At 38.6% G+C, this 21,312-nt stretch overlaps 1 protein-coding gene across 10 annotated transcripts in view; it reads right to left on the reverse strand.

Moving 5' to 3' along the window:
* Window positions 1-20,512, reverse strand: part of PDS5B (PDS5 cohesin associated factor B) — a 201,093-nt gene extending 180,581 nt beyond the window's left edge. For 7 of the 10 annotated variants that reach the window (XR_010410041.1, XM_064586223.1, XM_064586222.1 and 4 more), the window contains exon 1: window positions 20,386-20,510. The gene's annotated coding sequence lies outside the window, so the exon portion shown is untranslated. Of the gene's footprint in view, window positions 1-20,385 lie in introns of all 10 variants that reach the window. The other 3 variants (XM_064586217.1, XM_064586219.1, XM_064586218.1) reach the window with 3 other exon arrangements.
* Between the last annotated feature and the right edge of the window lie 800 nt (window positions 20,513-21,312).

The raw sequence follows: 21,312 nt of genomic DNA on the forward strand, positions 1-21,312 counted from the left end.
AATAACAAAATTAAAGAAACACATTGATAATAATACAATAATAGGAGGGGACTTTACCACATCCCTCACTGAAATGGACAGATCGTCTAAGCAGAAGATCAACAAGGAAATAAAGGCTTTAAATGACACACTGGACCAAATGAACTTCACAGATATATTCAGAACATTCCATCCTAAAGCAACAGAATACACAGTCTTCTCGAGTGCACACAGAACATTCTCCAGAATAGATCACCTACTGGGTCACAAAGCAGGTCTCAAGTGGTACCAAAAAACTGGGATCATTCCCTGCATATTTTTTGGACCACAATGCTTTGAAACTGGAATCAATCACAAGATGAAATTTGGAAAGAACTCAAATACATGGAGGCTAAGAGCATCCTACTAAAGAATGAATAGGTCAACCAAGAAATTAAAGAAAAATTTAAAAAAATCTTCACGAAACAAGTGAAAATGAAAACACAACTGTTAAAAATCTTTGTGATGCAGCAAAGGTGATCCTAAGAAAGAAATACATAGCAATACAAGCCTTTCTCAAGAAACAAGAAAGGTCTCAAATACACAACCTAACCTTATACCCAAAGGAGCTGGAGAAAGAACAACAAATAAAGCCTAAACCCAGCAGAAGAAGAGAAATAATAAAGATTACAACAGAAATCAATGAAATAGAAACCAAAAGAACAGTAAAACAGATTAACTAAACTAGGAGCTGGTTCTTTGAAAGAATTATTAAGATTGATAAACCCCTGGCCAGAATTATCAGAAAGAAAAGAAAAAGCACCCAAATTAGTAAAACCATGAAAGAAGAGAGATCACAACCACCACCAAAGAAATACATACAATTACAAGAACATATCATGAGCAACTACTACATGCCAAAAAACTAGACAATCTGGAAGACATGGTTGCATTCCTAAAGACATATAAACTACCAAAATTGAAACAGGAACAAAAAGAAAACCTGAACAGACCCATTACCACCAAGGAAATTGAAGCAGTAATCAAAATCTCCCAAAAGGGTGCCTGGGTGGCTCGGTCGGTTAAGTGTCTGCCTCCAGCTCAGGTCATGATCCCGGAGTCCCAGGACTGAGTCCCACATGGGGCTCCCTGCTCAGCGGGGAGTCTGCTTCTCCCTCTGCCCTTGAACCCTGCTCATGCTCTCTCTCTCTCGCTCACTCTCTCTCTCAAATAAACTTTAAAAAAAAAAAAATTCTCCCAACAAACAAGAGCCCAGGTTGGGATGGCTTCCCAGGAGAATTCCACCAAACATTAAAAAAAAAAATTAATACCTATTCTTCTGAAGCGGTTTCAAAAAACAGAAATGGACGGAAAACTTCCAAACTCTTTCTACAAGGCCAATATTACCTTGATCCCAAAACCAAAGACCCCACCAAAAAGGAGAATTACAGACCAATAGCCCTGATGAACATGGATGTAAAAATTCTCACCAAAATGCTAACCAATAGAATCCAAGAGTACATTAAAAGGGTTATTCACCACAACCAAGTGGGATTTATTCCTGGGCTGCCAGGGTGGTTCAATATCCACAAATCAATGTAATACACTACATTAATAAAAAGGAAAACAAGCAGCAAATAATCCTCTCAATAGATGCAGAAAAAGCATTTGACAAAGTACAACATCCTTTCTTGATTAAAACTCTTCACAGTATAAGGACAGAAAGAACATATCTCAATATCGTAAAAGCCATATAAAAAAAGCCCACAGCAAATATCATTCTCAATGGAGAAACACGGAAAGTTAGTTTTTCCCCTAAGGTCAGGAACATGGCAGAGATGTCCACTATCACCACTGCTGTTCAATACAGTACTAGAAGTCCTAGCCTCAGCAATCACACAACAAAAAGAAAAGGCATCCAAATCAGCAAAGAAGAAGTCAAACTCTCACTCTTCGCAGATGACATGATACTCCATGTGGAAACCCAAAAGACTCCACCCCAAACTTGCTAGAACTCATACAGGAATTCAGCAACGTGGCAGAATATAAAATCAATGCACAGAAATCAGTTGCATTTCTATACACTAACAATGAGAGAGAAAAAAGAAATTAAGGAGTCAATCCCATTTACAATTGCACCTAAAACCATAAGATACCTAGAAATAAACCTAACCAAAGAGACAAAGGATCTGTACTCAGAAAACTATAAAACACTCATGAAATAAATTGAGGAAGACACAAAGAAGTGGAAAAATGTTCCATGCTCGTGGAAAGCATAAATATTGTTAAAACGTCTATGCTATCTAGAGCAATCTACACACCTTCAATGCAATCAAAATACCATCAACTTTCTTCAAAGAGATGGAGCAAATAATCCTAAAATTTGTATGGAACCAGAAAAGACCCCAAATAGCCAAAGGAATGTTGAAAAAGAAAACCAAAGGTGGTGGCATCAAAATTCTGGACTTCAAGCTCTATTACAAAGCTGTAATCATCAAGACAGTATGGTACTAGCACAAAAACACACACATAAAACACACACACACACACACACATATCAATAGAACAGAATACAGAAGCCAGAAACAGACCCTCAACTCTATGGTCAACTAATCTTCAATAAAGTAGGAAAGAACATCCAATGGAAAAAAGACAGTTTCTTCAACAAATGGTGCTGTGAAAATTGGATATCCACATGCAGAAGAATGAAACTGGACCATTCCGTTATACCATACACAAAAATAGACTCAAAATGGATGAAGACCTATACGTGAGACAGGAATCTATCAAAATCCTAGAGGAGAACACAGGCAGCAACCTCTTCAACCTTGGCCGCAACAGCTTCTTCCTAGACACGTCTCCAAAGGCAAGGGAAACAAAGGCAAAAATGAACTACTGGGACTTCAAGATAAAAAGCTTTTGCATAACAAAGGAAATAGGCGACAAAACCAAAAGACAACCGACTGAAGGGGAGAAGATATTTGCAAATGACATATTAGATAAATGGCTAGTACCCAAAATCTACAAAAAACTTATCAAACTCAACACCCAAAGAACAAATAATACAATCAAGAAATGGGCAGAAGACATGAACAGACATTTCTCCAAAGAACACATCCAAATGGCCAACAGAGACATGAAAAAATACTCAAGATAAGTCGGCATCAGGGAAATACAAATCAAAACCACAATGAGCTGTCACCTCACACCAGTCAGAATGGCTAAAATTAACAAGTCAGGAAACGACAGATGTTGGTGAGGATGCGGAGAAAGGGGAACCCTCCTACACTGTTGGTGGGAATACAAGCTGGTGCAGCCACTCTGGAAAACAGTATGGAGGTTCCTCAAAAAGTTGAAAATAGAGCTACACTATGACCCAGCAATTGCTCTACTGGGTACTTATCCCAAAGATACAAATGTAGTGATCCAAAGGGGTACATGCACCCCAATGTTTATAGCAGCAATGTCTACAATAGCCAAACTATGGAAAGAGCCCAGATGTCCATCAAAAGATGAATGCATAAAGATGACATGGTATATACACACAATGGAATACTACTCAGCCATCAAAAAAAAAAAAGAAATATTGCCATTTGCAACGACGCGGATGGAACGAGAGTATTATGCTAAGCAAAATAAGTCAACCAGAAAAAGACAAGTTCATATGATCATATGAAGAAAAAGACAAGATCATATGATCTCACTGATATGTAGAATTTAAGAAACAAAACAGGATCATAGGAGAAAAGAGGAAAAAATAAAACAAGATGAAACCAGAGAGAGAGACAAACCATAAGAGATTCTTAATCATAGGAAACAAACTGAGGGTTGCTGGAGGGGAAGGGGGTGGAGAGATCGGGTAACTGGGTGATGGACATTAAGGAGGTCATGTGATGTAATGAGCACTGGGTATCATATAAGACTGATGAATCACAGACCTGTACCTCTGAAACCAATAATTCATTACATGTTAATTTTAAAAAATTCTAAGTAAAAAATAAAAATGAGCCAACTTTACAATAGAATAAAAAAATACATAAATGTTTAAACAAATAAATAAGTTGAGAAAAACAGACAATTCTATTCTTCCATGCAGAAGAATTCCCAGAAATTTATGTAAATATTCCCCCCTCAAGGCATTGGAATGTAAGTCTCTACCCACTTAAATGTGGTTTGCATATAGTAACCTTCCAAAAAGTATAGTATGGAAAGGGGAGGGGAATAGAGAGCAATTTTTCAGTGGAGATACATAAAAACACTTACTGTAAAAATGGCATCTTGGATAGGGTCCTGGGACAGAAAGGGACATTAGGTAAACACTAAAGACATCTGAATAAAAGGTGGGTTTTAATTAATAATAATGTTTCAATATTAGCTAATTGTGCCAAATGAACCACACTAATGTTAAGATATTAACAAGGAAAACTGAGTGTGGTGTATATTCTCTACTACTCACAGTTTTTCTGGAATTTAAATGTACTCTAAAATAAAAATTCATTGAAAAAATATTAAAAAAAGATTTAAAAAAAACGAAAGAATGAGAACTTGCCATTTGCAACAACATGGATGACAAGTAAAATAAGTCAGAGAAAGACAAATGCCGAACGGTTTCACTTATATGTGGAGTCTAAAAAAACAAAGTAAACAACTAAACAAAAAGAAACAGACTCATAAATACAGAGAACTGATGGTTGCCAGAGGGGTGGGGGGGTGAGGGGATACCGCAAAAAGGGTGAAGGAGACCGGAAGATACAGGCTTCCAGTTATGGAATAAATAAGTCACAGAGATAAAAAGTACAGCATAGGGAATATAGTTTTTGGTACTGTAACAGTGTTATATGGTGACAGATAACTATACTTGCAGTGAGCAGAGCATAACATAAACTTGCTAGATAACTATGTTGTACACTTGAAACTAATGTAACACTGTGTGTCAATTACAATAAAAAATAAAGGGGAACTTTTAAAAAATGAAAAGAAAGTCCATTAAATATATGCTGTCTATAAGAAATACACTTTGAAAATAAAAACACAAGTCAGGTTAAAAGAATAAAAATTACACATCATGAATGTAAATACTAAACATAAGATAAGTGGCGTGGTTACATTAATATCAGAAAAAAATTAACTTCAATAAAGGAGAATAATCAAAGGCAAAAAGATCAACTCATCCAGAAGGCATACCAGTACTAAACGAGAATGCATCTAATATCAGAGAACTTGAGGCAAAAACTGTATTACGAAAATATATGAAGCAAAATCTGATTAAGTTACGGGAAAATGAACAAATCTACAGTTATAGCTGGAAATTACAATACCCATCTCTCAACACTGAAATGGACAAAAAAATCACCTGTAGACATATAGATCAGGGTTGAGCAAACTACAAGGTAGATCCATGGCCCTCTTCCTGCCTTTATAAAGTTTTATTAGAACACTGCCATGCCCATTCATTTACCTATTGCCATGACTGCTTCTGCACTGCAATGAGAATAGCTACAACAAAGGCTATAACCCACAAAACCTAAAATATTTTCTATGTAGCCCTACAAAGTTTTCTGATCCTGATACAGATGATTTGAACAACACTATTAACCAGCTTAACTCAACTGTATCACAGACCATACACTGCACCATAAAATAAGTCTCAAATTTCAAGACAGAAACCTTAGAGCATGTTTTCTGACCACAACAAAACTGTATTAACAATCAACTATAATAAGCTAGCTATGAAAACTCAAAACATCTGGAAATTAAGCAACACACTTCTAAATAATCCATAAGTCAAAGAAATCACACACAAAAACCCCAGCAATTTTTAATAATGAAAATAAAATATATAAACATCTGATTTGTAGTTAAGCTATGCTTAGAGAAAAATCATAGCTTTAAGTGCTTATATTTAAAAAGAAAGTCTTAAATTTAAATATCTAAATTCCCATCCTAAGAAACGAGAAAAAAAGTTAAACCAACAGAAAAAAAGAGTAAAGGAATTATCAAGATAAAACCAGAAGCCAATTAATATAAATTGCTGAAACCAAAAACTGTGAAAAGAAATAAAATTGCTAAGACCTAGTAAGAATGACCTAGAAAAGAAGTAAAATACAAACTATCAACATCAGGAATAAAAGAGCAATCACTACAGATCCTATGGGCATTAAAAGGATCAAAAGGACCCAACGGACAATTACCAATTTTATGCCAAGAGATTTGATGACTTAAAACAACTGCTTGAAAAACACAAGATAAAATAGAAAAACTGTATAACCATATATTTACTAAGAAACAAAATACGTTATCAAAATCCTTCCCCCACACAAACACCAAAAAATCCTCCATGCTTAGATGGTTAACATTAAAGATATACAAATCTTATATAAACTACTTCTGAATACAGAAGAGGAAATCCTTAACAGTTTTAAAAGGCTAGCACAACCATGCTTCCAGAAAGCATTATAAACCATATTTCTCATAAACACAGACACTAAAATCCCTAAAAAACAAATCCAGAAACAGATAAATGGACAATACATAACCAAATGAGGTTATCCTAGTACTGCCACATTGGTTTCACTTCCAAAAATCAAGAAGTATGTTTCACCAAAGTAACAGAATAAAGAATAAAATCCATACAATCATCTCAATAAATACAAAATGGGGGGAGAACATTTGACAAAATTCAACACCCTTTCATAATTTAAAAATGAAAATCTCAATAAAAAAGGGAATATCGTCCATCTGATTTCTTTTAATCTACAAAAAACCTACTGCTGACATCCTATTTTATGGTGAAAGACAATGTTTTCCCCTTAAAATCAGGAACAAGACAAAGATGTCCATTCTCACCATTACTCTATAAACTGAAGATGTGAGATGATGCAATACGGTAAGACAAAGAAAAAGCTTATAAGATGAGCAAACGAAGGAATAAAACTGTCTTATTCAAGAATGAAAGAATCCATTAAAAAAAACTACTGGAACTAAATGAATTTAAACTAAACAAATTTAAAGTAACTATTACTGCACTTTTATATACAAGAAAGAACTGAAAAGGATTTTTATAAAACTTCATTTAATAGCATTAAAAATCTTTAGGAATAAATTTAACATGCAAGATTTCTACAAAGAACAATAAAACATTATTTATTATATATATATAAACACACTAACATATAATTGATGTGTTAACATATTAATATGTAAAAACCCATTTTAGTAGGTTGAGGTAAAGATCTTCCATATACACACACATATATATACATATATACATAAATACATATGTTTATAAATACATGTTAAAGATGACCTAGATAAAAGGAGAGGTATATAACTGTATTAGTAATTGCTCTGTAAAAAACTACCCGAAGGGGCGCCTGGGTGGCTCAGTCGGTTAAGCATCTACCTTCTGCTCAGGTCACGATCCCACGGTCCTGGGACTGAGCCCCACATCGGGCTCCCTGCTCAGTGGGGAGCCTACTTCTCCCTCTCCCACTCCCCCTGCTTGTGCCCACTCTCTGTCAAATAAGTAAATCTTTAAAAAAAAAAAAAAAAACTACCCCAAAACTTAGCAGTTGAAAACAACATTTATTATCTCAGTTTCTAAGAATCCAGGGACAGCTTGGCTGGTGGGTTTGGTTGAAAGGTCTTTCACAAGGTTGCAGTCAGTTAATAGGTACGTACATCGTCAACTGAAGGTTAAAGGATCTGCTTCTAAGCTCACTCAAGGCTACTGGCAGAAGGCCTCAGTTCTCTGTCATGGAGATGCTAGGAGACAATACTCCATGGGACTCTTGAGTTTCTGCACATCTTGCAACTGAGGATCGACCGCCCTTTGTTCTAGATTATCATCTTTCAAAGATGTCTATAAAGTGAACAGACTTGGAAGATAAAGTCTCCTCCACAGCAAAGAGCAGGTATGCTTATTGCACATTAAAAAGTATCCAGGTTCCCTATGTTCAGAGTTCCTCTCCTGAAACATAACCCGCTGCATAAGCAGGTGTCATCTGGCCCTCTTCATGTTACCAGGTATGAAATGGAGCTCAAGGAACTGGTGCAAAAATGCTGATACCCTAGCTACTACTACAGCACATTAGTGACAGTAAACAGTCTCTCGACTCTGACCCAGGAGCCTCATGTCCTCTTCTATCAGCATCCATGAAACTGAAGTAAGCTAACTTGTTAGCTTACAAGGAGGGCAAAATCTCAGATCCTTCACAATCTTGACAATGGGTCTCTCTACATTATGGTATCTGGTTTCTTCTACAGTGAGAGAGAAAGAAAAAGACCAGTAACAAGCCACCGTGTCTTTTTTAACCTAATTTTAAAAGTGATATACCATCACTTTTACCATATTCTATTGGTCACACAGACCAATCCTAATAAAATGTGCAAGGTAGCTATGAAAAGGACACGGAGACAAATGGGAACCATGTTAGAGGCTACCACATTGAATACTGCTACAGGTCATTTTTCCCTATATGTCTCTACAGAGCAACACAATCCTAATCAAAATCCCCAAAGCCTTTTTTAATAGAAATTGACAAACTGATTTTAAAATTTATATGGAAACACAAAAGAATTAGATTGGTCAATGTTGGAGGATTTACACGATTTGATTCCAAAACTTATGGTAACAGAGACAGTATGACACTGGCATAGAAGAAACAAATAGATAAATGAAACAGAATTGAGTCCAGAAATAAATCTATACAAGTAAGTTCAAAGGATTCTGAACAAAGACACAAAGGCTATTCACTGCAGGAAATAAAAGGGTTTTTTCAAACAATGATGTTGGAATTGGATAAATGTACTTTTAAAAATGAACCTCAACCCCCTACTTCACATTATACATAATAATTAATTCAAGATGGATCACAGCCCTGTACGTAAAAGTTAAGACTATGAAACTTCTAAAAGAAAGCACAGAAAATTATTTTCACGACTTTTGGATAGGCAAAGGCTTCTTACAACTCAAAAAGCACAATCTATTAAAGAAAAAAATTGATTAGATTTCACCAAAATACACTATTAAGGAAAAGACAAACTGCAAACTGAGAGAAAATATTCAATACACTGATCTGATAAACAACTTGTATCCAAACTATACTAAGAATTCTTACACATCAATAATAAAAAGGTATCCAATTTTTTAATGTGCAGAAAACTTGGAAGAGGCATTTACAAAAGAAAATACACTATCAGTAACTATACGAAAAATTGCTCAACATCATTAGCCATCAAGGATATCCAAAATAAAACCACACTAAGAAATCATTTCATACCAATTAAAATGGCTAAAATTTAAAAATCTGATTATCCAAATGCTGACAAAATGTACAGCAACTAGAATTTTCATATATTCACGGTGGGAGTATAAAATGGAAAATCACTTTGAAAAACTATGTGGGAGTTTCTTATATAGTTAAACACACATCTGCCTATAACCTCACAATTCCATTCCTAGATATTTAATAACTGTTTGCAAGAAAATCCATTATAGGCCTTATTCTTAACGGTAAAAAACTGGAAACAACGCAAATGTCCATCAACATTAGAAAAGATACTTTGGTATATCCAATGAAATTCAACTCAGCAATAAAAAGAAAAACTGATACATTCAACTTCAAGAATAAATCTGGATATATATGTTAAGTCAAAGAAGCTAGATGTAAAAAAGCACACACTGTACGAAGACAGAACAAAACTAATCTAGGCTGTTAGAAATCAGTGCTTGGGGGAGAGGGAAATGAATTGAAAAGGCAACCAGGGAACCTTCTGGGTTGACAAAATTGCTCAGTATCATCTTTTGGGTATTGGTTACATGGATATAATTGTCACACCTCATCAGAGTAAGCACCTAGTATCTGTACATTTCACTGTATTTAGTTTACATCTTGACATAAATAAATCAAATACAAATAAATTTTAAAAAAGAATTTGTGAGCTCATTGTATTAATTTTCCTTTTTTCCCCTTAGTCTTGGGTTGTCCAGATGTATATTTAGTGTATATATACATACATTTATGTGTATTCAGTAAATATTTATCATCTCCTATATGCTAAACACTATGCTAGGTTCCAAAATAACAAAGTTCATGCCCTCAAAGGTTAACCAAGAAACACATACTTAAATAAAACACATTAAAATAAGGGTTTCCATTATAGAGATACACAGAGGATCTTGTGAAAAGCAGGAAAAAGCACCACATATTGCCCAAAAGAGTCAGGTATCCAAAAAGCCTTTCTATTAGGTGGGGGATGAAAAGCAGGAGTCTGGACATGTGGACAAGCAGGAATGGACCATTAAAGCAGAGAAATACTGCATACAAAGACACAGAGACAAAGGGTCTAATACAATGGGAAGCTCTGAGCAGTTCAGTGTTTTGGGAGTTTAGAGAGCCCAAGAGAAAGTGACAGGAAATGCTGGCAAGGTAGGGAGGTAGGTACGAAACCAATGGTAAGGTATTTAGATTACAGAGACCACGAAGAGCCACTGAATAGTTTTAAGCAAGGAAATGGCAAATTCAAATTTGTGATTATAACTATCACTCCATTAAGAGTATAAGAGATAGCCTAAAAGAGAATGAAGGTGGAAGCAGAGAGACAGAAGGCAATGCAGGCAAACAAGCAAGTCATGGTTACTTTTAGTAAACCAACCAATGGCACGTGGACTGAAGAGAAATTTAAGAATTGGACAGAAAAATGGGCAAAGATTAATATCAGACAGTTCACAGGAAAAAAAAATAAGATGGCTCTTAACCATATGAAAAGACACTCAGCTTCACATGTAAGAGAAACATGAACTAAAACTACACTGAGATACCATTTTTCACCTATCATATTGGCAAGAATCCAAAAAGTTTGATTATATACTCTGTTGGCAAGAGTATAGGGGAACAAGTATTCTCACATACACATTACTGTTACTACCTCTATGAAACACAATTTAACAGTATCTATCAAAATTATACCTGTTAGATTCTTTGACCCAGCAATTCCACTTCTAGGAATTTATCCTACAGACACACCTGCATATGTACAAAATGATATATGTACAATGTTGCTCAATGCAGAATTTTTGTAACAGTAAAACCTGGAAACAATCTAGCTTATAAAGCCCATCAGTGGGCTTCATAAGAAAAAACTTTATTCTGCCTTCTTTTAAATTACTGTAAAATGATAACTCGTATTTTAAACTACCAGTTAAACTGTGGTTCATAAGAAAAATGAACACTCTGCAGTTGTCAAGTGGGGTAGAAGTAGAGAGAGTGAGTGAGTGAGCACTAGCACTTTATACACTAGTAAGTTAAGATCTCCAGTGTATGTTGTTAAGTGAAAAAAGGGCAAAGCAGTTTTCCAACACTGATGTAAAACATCTGAGAGGAGAGAAGGGATAAACGTATTTGCATATGGCTGTACTTTTTAAATCCCCAAAAGGATATATAAGAAATCAATAACATTAGTAAACTTGGGATAGGAATTTGGGAACTCGGCAGATGGGAAGAGGTATGGATGAGAAACTTCTGATTGTGTATCTTTTTTCCTCTTTTTGCTGATTCACTTTTGAAGTATGAATGTGCATACAGTATTTATTAAAAAAAAAACTTTGAAAATGCTGTATCAGAATCAACAGGATTTGGTAACTCATTTGATAGGAGAAGTAAAGAAGAAGGAGGTATCAAGAAGACTCCCACGTTTCTGAATTGATAACAAATCTAGTCAACCCTTACAACTTATTAAAAAAAAAAAAAAAAGATATCTGTGTTATTAACCAACACAGGATGTTAAAGGGTAGAGGAAGGCAGCTCAGTTTTTAACATGTTGTACTGGAGGTATTGTGTCCCATATGATACTACACTAGAAAAGGACGACAGGAAATTTAGGAGAGTGGTCAGGGATACCAGTTGTTAGAAACCTTGGAGAAGAAAACATTTATATCAGCCTAACTTATATAGGCATTATTTAGTCTATAAACCCAATTAAACCAGAAAATAAACTAAAAAAGCAATTAATTCAAAGAGACACCATAAGGCCACACACACATATCGTTTTCTCACAGACACCAAGCGCTCATTAAAATCTGATTTAATAATCTAGATAATTTCCCAAATTCACAACAGATTAGAAACATCAAAAAAAGACCAGGGGTGTAGCCACCAGAGGCAATCATTTAGCAACAGCATGAGGCAGCAAAAAATGATGATGATGATGATGATAACACCAATACCTCAAAAAGCACAGCATGCTTCAAGTGTTCTTCATAGGAGTCAAAGTCTCCTATTTTACCATCTAAGACCTGGCCAAAATAGTCCCTCTTTCAAGAAGTTTTTCATGGTTCCCTTGCTCTCAGCCTAACATGATTAATCAATCTCCTTTTATCTAATTCCCCTTTTTTAAAGAATTTATTTGAGAAAGAGAGAGTATGAGAGAGACAGAGATATCACGAGCAGGGGGGGAAGGGTAGAGGGAGAAGCAGACTGTTTTTAAATGTGAGATATCCCAATTTAAATGTGAGAAATTCCAAATTTTCAGATATTTTGTTTATACCTTTCTGAAAACGCTTTATTCTGCCTTGTCGTAAATTATTTTATAACTGGTATTTTATACTACTAGTCTTTCTTCCTACTTGAATACATCTCATAATTGACAAAATATTTTTCATCTTTTTATTTGAGCACAAATTTCTTGCATAATATAGCATGTAAATATCCATTTAACAAACAATGATCCATCTTTGCCCTCTCTAAAGTGATGTGCATGGACTTTTGCAACAAATACAGTATCCCTGCACCAACTTTTAATAGTTTTTTGTTGAGTACTTACCAACTTGGTACCAGAGTAAGCATTTGGTCTGGCTTATCCCAAAAAACCAATGAGATAAGCGGTGATAGGAAGTGACAGCTATCTCCTTTATGGGAGATAAAAACGTTCTAAAATCAGATTGTGGTGATGGTTGCATAAACCTGTGAATGTACTAGAAAACAATTGTACACTTTGACAGAGAGAGCGAGCTCGTGCGCATGCGCCCGTGCAAGCACAAGCAGGGGAGAGAGAGAAGGCTCCCCACTGAGCAGGGCCCCAGCGTGGGGCTCAATCCCAGGACCCTGGGATCACATGACCTGAGCTGAAGGCAGATGCTTAACCGACTACCCAGGCGACCCAACTGTACACTTCAATGAGTGAATTGTATTACATGTGAACTATAACTGAATTAGGCTGTTTTTAAATGTGAGATATCTGCTATTATCCCCATTTTACAAATTAAGAAACTGAGGCTTAGAAAGATTAGGTAATTTGCCCATGGTGACAGAACTAACTGGTGATGGAAACAGAATAAAAACCTAAGCAGTCTTCACTCTAAGTCTGTATGCTCAATCAAGCTCTTTTGCCTTCCTTAGAAAGGGCTTCACTCATCAAGCATTACCTCAAATGCCTACATAGGCTCCTACCGCTGCTCAAGTCAGAAATGCCTTGACCCGGGGCGCCTGGGTGGCTCAGTCGTTGAGCTTCTGCCTTCGGCTCAGGTCATGATCCCAGGCTCCTGGGATAGAGCCCCGCATCGGGCTCCCTGCTCCGCGGGAAGCCCGCTTCTCCCTCTCCCACTCCCCCTGCTTGTGTTCCCTCTGTTGCGGTCTCTGTGTCAAATTAAAAAAAAAAAAAAAAAGTTTAAAAAAAAAAATGCCTTGACCCAATTAGATTACATCATAAAGGTAAGGGAGAAGACCAAAAGCTAAAAAGAAAGTTACCAAAGAGACCAAGAAAATAAAAAGGTACTCAAGACTTAAATTTCAAAGCCTGCCACTTTGAGCATAAGACTACATGAAATACACATGAAATAGCTTGACTGCTACTATCAAAGCTGGTAGGCAGGCCTAATTTGGCTGAGCTGGGGTGAATTACAGTCTTCCTGGACTAGTTCTACCTAGACCAGGGTTTCTCAACCTTGGCACTATCGACATATTGGGCCAAAAATTATTGTGGAGGGCTGCCTACACACAATGTAGGATGTTTAGCAACATTCCTGACCTCTACCCGCTAGATGCCAGTAGCACCACTGTCCCCACTCCCCCCAGTTACGACATCCAAAATGTCTCCAGACATTGCTAAATAATGTCCTGGTGTGAGGTTTTGGGGGGGGTGTCTCAAACCCCTACATTTGAGAACCACTGGCCAAGACTCGAGGTAATGATGAAAAAGGGCGAGCTATCTGCTGTTAACTCGTGTATACGATAACTGAAGACAGACAAGAGCTTTTATTTTGTTTACAGCTTTCCTGAGGTATCTTCGACATACAAAAATCGTATATATTTAAAGTATATAACCTAATATTTTGATACTATACATATGCACTGTGAAAAGATCGCCACAGTCAAGTTAATTAACATCACCTCTACATAGTTATCATTTGTGTGGGGGGCGAGGGAGGGGATCCGGGTGATGGGCAAGAGCCCTTTAAACCAATCACCTCCCAAGGCTACAAGGAAAAATTTCAGTTCATTAAAAAAAAAAAAAAAAAAAAAAGTGAAGCTGCAGTTGAGGGTAGTTATGTAGGGATTAAATAGGAACAAAACCCATATAGTCATGTCAACATCCCCAGACTTCTATACAGTTCAGCCTCTGACACTCTAGTAGAATATCAACTATAGAGAGGTACTGCTAAAGATCAGAAAATAGATGTAAAGGATGTTAGAAATAACATCCTCTCTCTTTGATTGGTTTGAAGCAAAATCAGTTTCCCTTATAATTAAAACTAAGTGTCCCTCATCTCTGGAGGAACTACTGAAATAACAAGGTCAAGGCTGCCATCCCAGCCAGGGAAGAGGAGCAAACCAAATGACAGTATAAATAAAAATGAAATGACAGTTGAGAGTGGGAAGGGGGAGTAGTGAGACAAGAGAAGCAGACAGTAGAAGACAGAGCTGACCCTATACAAAATTTATTTGCCCTGACTCTCAAATCTCCCTTCCTGCCTTTATATATCTTTTTAACACCAAGTTAAGGGCTATCAATACCTACAATGTTGCCCTTGGTAGTTCAAAGTCTAGGACTGTAGTCTCTCCATTCAAAGCAATGCATCCCTCAAGGTGTCACAGTCTCTAAAATATCATTCTCTTTAAAAGCTGCACCCTTCTCAGTTCATTTCAGATGCAGGAAGGGGGAGGAGGAGTCAAGTAAATTAAGCCACTTAATCTAAAGTATATGCTACAAGTAACCTCTGCCCAATAATCGTACAAAAAAAAAAAAGTTTACCCTTACTCATAATCAAAGAAATGCAAACCCAAAACAAGATAAAAATTTCACATATCAAATTGGCAAAAAGCATAAAGTCTAATGAAGTCCAATGTTAGTGAACATGTAACATGCATACTCATATACCACCGGTTAGTGTAAATTGTTACAACCTAAATATCACTCAAAAGGAGTCAGAACAAAAAAATTATTATACATCCATATAATAAAATATTCTAATCATTTTAATTATGTTAATCTATATATGCCAATATGAAAACAGCTCTGTAACAATTAGGCAAAAAGTAAACTGCAGTTTAAAAAAAAAGGTAAACAGTATAATATAATACTATTTGTATAAATTTTTTGAAAAGTAGACTTTCTGGAAATTGTTAACAGTGGATTACTTTTGGGGGGAACAGGAAAAATAGCTTTTATTTTTACTTTTCTGTACCATCAGAAGGTTTTTTATCATATACATGTGCAACTTTTATTTTTTTAAAAAAATCTTATTTACTTGAGAGAGAGAGAGAAGGAAGAAAAAACATGAGTTGGGGGAGGGGAAAAAGGAGAGGGAGAAGCAGGCTCCCTGTCCAGCAAGGAGCCCAATGCGTGGCTCGATCCCAGGACCCCAGGATCATGACCTGAGCAGAACCACTTAACCAACTAAACCATCCAGGCACCCCTACATGTACAACTTTTAACTTAAAACATACAAACTCCTCTAATCCCTACAACCTTAACCACTACTCTCACCATCAACTGTCCACACACTCCCCCTCCCCCATCTCAATATCTAAAGGCTGACTAAAATTGCCTGATGGGAATTTCAGCTAGTAGAGGATATATTTTGGATCTATAGCTGGGATTTTTCTTTAAAATCTCTTCACTCTAAAATCACCTCTGAGATGAAAAATGAGAAAAAGAATCCCTACACTGCCCAGGGAACCTTAAACTCTCGTTTCCTATCAGGCCCCTAACCGTCCTCTCCTAGAAAGACAACGCTTATGGTTATAATATCCTCTCCTTCTCCTCTCACAGTTTTATATCTAGTCTTGGCTAATTTCACTCTCCCACATAAAGAAGAGCAATCTCAATTATTACTGAAGAGGACGAAGACTTGCCCCTTGCAGAATCACTTAACAGCAGGGATCTTACTGTCTGGTTTTCTCAACTCTCACCACCTTGGTGCAGGTGGCCAACCACTACTCTAAACTTCTATAAGGCAAGATCTCAGTCCTTTTTATTGCATCATTTCTGGTACTAGATGTATATGCGAGCTTAATATTTGTTCATTTTACCTAAATCAGGTTAGTGCGTTCTGTGTCAAAGGGAGAGGCAGGTTAGAGAAGTACTTCCAGGTCATGGCCCTTTAACGATGCTTCCTGCTTTAATCAGTCTTCCTCCAATCCCCTTAGCCACTTTTAAGTTTTACAACTAAGCCAAGTACTTCTAATTACTGCTTCTTATGAATTTCTAATCATTAGAACACAATAATTCTTATGGACTTTTAAGATATCTTAGATTAATGGCTTTAAGATTTAAACAACTAAATTTTGCTCATCTGAGTTTAATCTTCATAATTTTCTCACTGTGCATGATCGCCCCTACCAACTAAAACAATTACAGTCTCAAAGCAGCAAACTTACCCTATTTTTGAACTAATTAGTGAGAAAAAGCTAAAAACCTTTTCCACATATTGGGGAAAATGGTTATAATCAGGATGATAACATTATAATGTGAGGAAGAGCTGACTTCTACACACAAAGGAGTCAGAACTGCAAACCATTTGGCAGCTTCTTAAATACACTTAAAAAGTAAATACATTCTCAGAGAAATTACTGGGCTTATTTTTAAACTAAGTATTTTTGGAATTTTTAACATTTCCAAACAGGAATACTCAAACTAAACACAATTTTCTCCAAATATGTATTTGAATTGGAAATGACAAATGATTTGTTCAGCAAACTGAGTTTAAAAGTGAAAAAAAAAAAAAAATACACACTCATACACATACATACATCTTATAACAAAGTAAAGTTTAATACTAACCTCAAAATTACTCTGGCATACAAGTTTCGGGAAAAATAAATAAATGCCATGTCGAGTAACACTGCACAATGAAAGATCAAGCAGCTCCAGAAGAGAAAGACATGCAAGAGGTTATCTTCTAAGACAACTTAAGGAGACTGAATTCTGGATAAAAATTATTAAAACCAGACTCTAAAACAGACGGTTAACCTTGAAACTTTATTTCTTGACTGAATGAATGAAAAGAAGAGGGGTGAAAGTAATGAAGGATAATACGCTATCTGGCAGTAATTTTAAATATTACTTAAGTCCTGAATTAAATAATACAGACAATAGAAGATTCTAAGCTTCCACAAGAAACTGAGAATTACCCCAATTCCACCATATGAAGAGGACTGTGACTTTGGATAAATCAATTAAATTACAACCTGAACCTAATTCCTCATGCATATGGTGAGTGATGACCATCTTTTAGTTTCCTTACAGCTAACACTGACAAAGGAAACATCAATTTATTCTTTTCTAACTTATTTACAGTACTTGTCATCCAAGCCAAATCACAGTTGAGTTCTCCTGTTAATTGTAGGCACACATAATCAAAAAAAAAAAAAGTAGCAATAAGGAAGCCAAAGGACAATCCTAATTCATGAGGGAAAAGCGGGGGGGGGGGGGGGGGGGGGGGGGGGGACACTTCCCAAAATAGTCCCCTTCTCACTAAGTTTTGGGTATATTCTATCATTTCATTCTTCATCAGGGTCCGGTCTAATACAGGGTATCACTTTACTTTAGGCTTAACAAATTATTGATAAAACCAAGTCCTCAAAATGTTATTCTTTGATCCGTTAAAACTGCAGAACAATTTTTAAATAAATTTAAAAATAAAGCAACTTTTATCCAACAGCCAACTCAGACTACCTGTCAAATAAGCTTAGTAACATTACATGACATCTCGTGACAAGAATCACTATCCTCACATTATCTCCTGTAATTCCTGGAAAAAGTGAGGGAAAAGACAGACATAACTCGACAGGATTAAAAGCAACGGTAAGAAAACTAAAGCTGCTGTGAAAATAAAGCTAATACAAGGAGAATCAATCTCAAAAAAAAGGAGAAAATAAGAAAGGGCACAGAAGTTCTTAAAAAAAAAAAGACCAATTCAAACTTTACTTGTCAATTAAATATTCACACCTTGAAGTAACACCCACCCGGAAAAATAGTTTTTTAAATCGTTAAAAAAAAAAAAAAAAAAAGGCACTACTTCAGCTACTTCGGTAATCAAAGAATGTCTAAAGTGCACCTTTTCTGTATGTATTTGTAAATTTATTTCCAGAGAGTAATGTTCTGATTGAAGACGTGTTTTTTACAGTTAAGTTTTTGAGAATAAATCTATCTTAACATAAGACGTCCTACGTTGAAACTTTCACCTACATATTTACCACCATAAATTTTAATTAGGTTTTCTATCACCGAGTGATACAAGATTAATTGTTCCACAAACTGACCTGCATACACCATAGGAACGCTCATCTTACTGTCCCTAAAAATGCTAACATCTCTGACAAATGTACTGCACAGATAAGAAGTGTCCTTTTAGCCTTTATTTTGCTTAATACCACACTTTTGTATTTTTAACTGTTTTACCTGAGTTAATACAGAAAATGCTCTATCTTGGAACTTTACCTACATGTGTTAGTTGCGAACAATGACTGTATACCCATTCAAGTTTTAAATAATTGTAATTTATTTACAGCTCACCTCATATATAATCACACCTGAATTTTTAAAGTTCATTAGGAAGACAGTAGAAGACTCCCAACTGACTCGAGTCCGCTGACCAGCCTTCGAAATTAAAGGCTGTATCCAAAGTCTCCGAAACTCTAAAGGTAGGGTCGTTCAGGATAGCACTGCCCATCCATCACATAACAAATGTATAAAAAGAGAGTTCATAGCATATTATCCGAAGCAAAATAAAGGGTTCCCTTTTATTGGGTTAGTGAGGATTCTTAAAACATGTGTTGGGAGAGTAGGGAACTGCTCTTTCAAACCCTCCCCTGAGTTTACACGCTCTCCGGGAAGGTAGGCAGTAACATGGCAAGTCTGAAGGCGAGGCGCTGCATTTCAGGGTTCAGATTCATTCCCTCAAATAACTGTACCTCTGCCTGGCGTAGCTTGAACATATGTACCAAAAAACAACAGCAGCAGCAGCAGCAACAACGGACAAGGTTCTCCTTCTGACCGAAAACTTTTCAAGTGTCACTAAGATAACTGGTGCAAAAAGGTCAACTATTTACAACTGCACACCATTTTCATTGTCATTCCAACTCCGAGGCTTCCTAAAGGAAAGCCGGAGCCCAGTCGTAGCCCGGGAGGAGTCCCTTCAGCCAGGGCTGAGCTCTTCCTCCACTAGGTCCTCAGGGTCCCCCAGCACCAGCTCCGGGAGCGCGGTTAGCGCGCTTTATCTCCGGCGACTGGCAAGTAACAGCGTAAAAATGTCACTCTAGCAGCCCGTTTCCTCGCCCGGAGCAAAGGCTGGGCGGCGCGGGCGAGGCACGCGGGGACCCGGCGGAGGAGCGAGGGCGCCCGAGGCCCGCACGCCGCCCGGGGTGCAGCCCCGACCCGCGCTCCCACCCCTCGCCCGGAAGGGGGAAAACCCGCCAGCGGGAGGATTCAACAGGAGCACCGCGCCGCCCGCCTGCCGCCCGGGAAACAGCCGCCGGCCGGCCGGCCGGGACGCGGGGGGAGGGGCGGCAGCGGCGGGGCGCGGGCGGCCGGGCTGCGGGGCGCGGACCCTCGCCCGCGCGCAAGGTCGCCGCCCGCCGCCCGCCGCCGCCGCGGGCGCCCCGGCTGGGGCCAGGGCGGCAAGTTTAATTTCCCGAGGCTGCGACTGAGCCCGCGGCGTGGAGGGAGCGCGCCGGCCGCGGGGCCCTCCCCACCCCCACCGCGCAGCCCGGCCCACGCCCCCGGCCCGCGCCCCACTACTTTCGGCCCGGGCCGCCACCGGGCAGCCGGCGGCTGCAGCCCCCAATGCCGGGAGGCGAGTCTCGGCTGGCAGGCGGGCGGCGCTTGAGCCCCGCCACAGACACAGCCGCGGTGGCGGGCGCTGAAAAATGGAGCACGGCGACCAGAGAAGAGAGACATTTTCTTTCCGTTAACTGAATTGTTTCCTACCTCCGGGTGTCCGACTCGCTACTCCTCTCACTCCGCTGCTCTCCGGGATCCGCCGCCGCCGCTGCATCCAATCGCCTCCTCCCCCCCCTCCCCTTCCGCAGCCAGCCCGGCCGTTCCTCCTCCTCTCCGCTTCAAAATGGCGCCAAGCGCTCTTCGGCGGCTGCTCCAATCGAACCGCCGCGGACAGCACCCGGGGGCAGGCAGTGCGCGGCGTGGGTGCGCAGCGCCCCCTGCCGACCAGACGGTCCTGGGCGCGCGCCCGCCGGCCCGCTGGGCTCGCCCCGCCCTGTCCCCGCCCCGTCCCCGCGCGCGCGCCCAACTCTGCCCCGCCCCATCGCGCGCGCACACAGCCACACCGGCACGCCGCCGCCGTGGCCGCGGTGGCGGCGAGACTCGCAGCTGTCAATGCTTTCTCTGCCTCTGCGGCTTCCTTGACTTTTGCCGAAAACCACATAAATTGTCACCTATCGCTAACTTTGGAGACAGAAGTTGGGTATCTTTTAAGACACTGAAATTGAATACTGATGTCGTGCCCTGTAAATGAAATTGGTATTAACTACTTGCACTTCATCTGGTAACTCTTACCTAGTCATCTCAAAATGCCATAAAATAGTTTCTTCTACGCTGTGTGTACTAGGTCTCTACTTAATCCACAGCTTTCCCATTCTGAGGAATTGTTTCAGCGCGAGGTGGGGAGGCGGACACAGTGATTCAACGTGTAACAAAGCACTTCACTCATTTGTTATCACGGTTGTCCTTATTGGAGGGAGAAATCATCTGAATACCGCGAAGACGCCTTCCAGGAGTCAGGTTTCTAACCCCTTTACCCCCCAGGTGGTGACGCTCCTCCCTCCTGCCGCTTTGGGGGAGTGTATTAAGAGTTGATCTGGCAATTACTATTAGGACAGAGAGAGGGAAAAATCGTTA

The sequence above is a fragment of the Mirounga angustirostris genome, unplaced genomic scaffold (genome assembly GCF_029215605.1).
Source record: "Mirounga angustirostris isolate CCGP_5_RB_7025 unplaced genomic scaffold, mMirAng1.0.hap1 SCAF_3, whole genome shotgun sequence".
Classification (NCBI taxonomy): Eukaryota; Metazoa; Chordata; class Mammalia; order Carnivora; family Phocidae; genus Mirounga; species Mirounga angustirostris.